General features: G+C 50.5%; 1 non-coding gene across 1 annotated transcript; it reads right to left on the bottom strand.

Moving 5' to 3' along the window:
* Positions 1 to 2957: 2957 nt before the first annotated feature.
* On the bottom strand, positions 2958 to 3032 carry Trnas-cga. Its single transcript has one exon. It is a non-coding gene; the product is annotated as a tRNA-Ser (tRNA).
* Between the last annotated feature and the right edge of the window lie 422 nt (positions 3033 to 3454).

Here is a 3454-nt window from a genome sequence, read left to right as displayed (position 1 = left end):
CTGTTTTGATAAAGGGCACATTGTTATGGTGCTGCGACTGGAAACGAGAATCTTTCAGAAGGCGAAGCTGGTAAGCTGGTCCCCAGTTGGCGTACTATTGTCTTGAGCACCTATGGAAAGCGGTGAAGGATGGTGAAATAACGATTAGGCCGTATGCTATTGGACGACCATGTCTCATCAGAAAACGGAGAGGTCGGAAGATCCTCCAGTGTGTAGTCCAGCATAGGCAACGATCTGTGGCGGATCTGACGACAGACTACAATGCTGGTCTGGCACAAGTGTTTCGGGGCACACTGTTCAAAGGCCATTGTTGAACATGGAGCTCCACATCACACGCCCGCTACATGTTCCTGTGCTGATCCGAAGGCATCGTCAGTTATGACTGCAGTGGCGCACCATCACTGAAGTTTCATATCGCCTGCTGAATGAATCACATTTCTTGTTACACCAGGTCGACAGCTGGGTCCTTACATGCCGTCATCCAGGCGATTGGCTGCACGAAATATGCACCGCGCCACAGGTGCAGACCGGTGAGGGCAGAATTGTGCTATGGGATACACTGAGTTGGGCTTCCGTGGGACCTGTGGTGGTAATCGAGGGCATCATGGCAGCAGTGAACTACGTGATGTTTTTTGCAGACCACCTGCATCGCCTCGTGCTTGAAGTCTCCGCCTACGTCGATGACATCTTCCAGCAGGATCAATTTCCGTGTTGCAAGGTCAGAATCGTATTACAGAGGTTTGAGGGGCATTATAGTAAACTAACATTGATGTCTTGACCAGCAAATGTGCCTGATGTGTACCCACTGGAACACATGCAGGGCGCCAGCTGCGTGCCCATAAACCACCACCGTAATTTGCGGGAATCGCTTGACTAGAGCGAAGACATCTGGCTTCACATGCTTCTGGAATCCTGTCATATACTTGTACAAAGGGTGTTCAAAAAGTTTTGCACAGTCGTCTCTATTTTCTTTATTTTTTGCACGAGGAGAATGAAATTTTTTGTGAACATACTTGGATCATTTAGCTATACATTGAGCCTACTCAGTGTAGCCTCCATCAGCTGAGACGCATCTGGCCCAACGTTCTTTCCATGATGTAAATGCGCTTTGGTAAAATTCTGAGGATTGACTTTTACACCATCTCTTGACACAGGAAATAAGGTCTTTCTCATTGTCAAATGTTTTACCGCACAGGTGGGCCTTCGGACGACCAAAGAGGTAAAAATCAGACGGAGCAAAGTCCGGACTGTAGGGAGGATGAGGAACAATTTTCCAACCCATTATCCTGATTATTCCCCTGCGTCATAATTGCTGCATGGTGTTTGGCATTGTCGTGGTGTAGTCTGATGAGCTGACCCTGAAGCTGTGGTCTGTGGGTCTTGATGGCACGTCGCAGCTTGTCCAATGACAAACAGTAGCTGTTGTGAAACTTCCTGGCAGATTAAAACTGTGTGCCCGACCGAGACTCGAACTCGGGACCTTTGCCTTTCGCGGGCAAGTGCTCTACCAACTGAGCTACCGAAGCACGACTCACGCCCGCTACTCACAGCTTTACTTCTGCCAGTACCTCGTCTCCTACCTTCCAAACTTTACAGAAGCTCTCCTGCGAACCTTGCAGAACTAGCACTCCTGAAAGAAAGGATATTGCGGAGACATGGCTTAGCCACAGCCTGGGGGATGTTTCCAGAATGAGATTTTCACTCTGCAGCGGAGTGTGCGCTGATATGAAACTTCCTGGCAGATTAAAACTGTGTGCCCGACCGAGACTCGAACTCGGGACCTTTGCCTTTCGCGGGCAAGTGCTCTACCAACTGAGCTACCGAAGCACGACTCACGCCCGGTACTCACAGCTTTACTTCTGCCAGTACCTCGTCTCCTACCTTCCAAACTTTACAGAAGCTCTCCTGCGAAACTTGCAGAACTAGCACTCCTGAAAGAAAGGATATTGCGGAGACATGGCTTAGCCACAGCCTGGGGGATGTTTCCAGAATGAGATTTTCGCTCTGCAGCGGAGTGTGCGCTGATATGAAACTTCCTGGCAGATTAAAACTGTGTGCCCGACCGAGACTCGAACTCGGGACCTTTGCCTTTCGCGGGCAAGTGCTCTACCAACTGAGCTACCGAAGCACGACTCACGCCCGGTACTCACAGCTTTACTTCTGCCAGTACCTCGTCTCCTACCTTCCAAACTTTACAGAAGCTCTCCTGCGAACCTTGCAGAACTAGCACTCCTGAAAGAAAGGATATTGCGGAGACATGGCTTAGCCACAGCCTGGGGGATGTTTCCAGAATGAGATTTTCACTCTGCAGCGGAGTGTGCGCTGATATGAAACTTCCTGGCAGATTAAAACTGTGTGCCCGACCGAGACTCGAACTCGGGACCTTTGCCTTTCGCGGGCAAGTGCTCTACCAACTGAGCTACCGAAGCACGACTCACGCCCGGTACTCACAGCTTTACTTCTGCCAGTACCTCGTCTCCTACCTTCCAAACTTTACAGAAGCTCTCCTGCGAACCTTGCAGAACTAGCACTCCTGAAAGAAAGGATATTGCGGAGACATGGCTTAGCCACAGCCTGGGGGATGTTTCCAGAATGAGATTTTCACTCTGCAGCGGAGTGTGCGCTGATATGAAACTTCCTGGCAGATTAAAACTGTGTGCCCGACCGAGACTCGAACTCGGGACCTTTGCCTTTCGCGGGCAAGTGCTCTACCAACTGAGCTACCGAAGCACGACTCACGCCCGGTACTCACAGCTTTACTTCTGCCAGTACCTCGTCTCCTACCTTCCAAACTTTACAGAAGCTCTCCTGCGAACCTTGCAGAACTAGCACTCCTGAAAGAAAGGATATTGCGGAGACATGGCTTAGCCACAGCCTGGGGGATGTTTCCAGAATGAGATTTTCACTCTGCAGCGGAGTGTGCGCTGATATGAAACTTCCTGGCAGATTAAAACTGTGTGCCCGACCGAGACTCGAACTCGGGACCTTTGCCTTTCGCGGGCAAGTGCTCTACCAACTGAGCTATCGAAGCACGACTCACGGCCGGTACTCACAGCTTTACTTCTGCCAGTACCTCGTCTCCTACCTTCCAAACTTTACAGAAGCTCTCCTGCGAACCTTGCAGAACTAGCACTCCTGAAAGAAAGGATATTGCGGAGACATGGCTTAGCCACAGCCTGGGGGATGTTTCCAGAATGAGATTTTCACTCTGCAGCGGAGTGTGCGCTGATATGAAACTTCCTGGCAGATTAAAACTGTGTGCCCGATCGAGACTCGAACTCGGGACCTTTGCCTTTCGCGGGCAAGTGCTCTACCAACTGAGCTACCGAAGCACGACTCACGCCCGGTACTCACAGCTTTACTTCTGCCAGTACCTCGTCTCCTACCTTCCAAACTTTACAGAAGCTCTCCTGCGAACCTTGCAGAACTAGCACTCCTGAAAGAAACGATATTG

The sequence above is a fragment of the Schistocerca piceifrons genome, chromosome 3, assembly GCF_021461385.2.
Source record: "Schistocerca piceifrons isolate TAMUIC-IGC-003096 chromosome 3, iqSchPice1.1, whole genome shotgun sequence".
NCBI classification, from domain to species: domain Eukaryota; kingdom Metazoa; phylum Arthropoda; class Insecta; order Orthoptera; family Acrididae; genus Schistocerca; species Schistocerca piceifrons.
The sequence above is the reverse complement of the archived record's forward strand: the minus strand, read 5'-3'. Positions and strand labels throughout refer to the sequence as shown.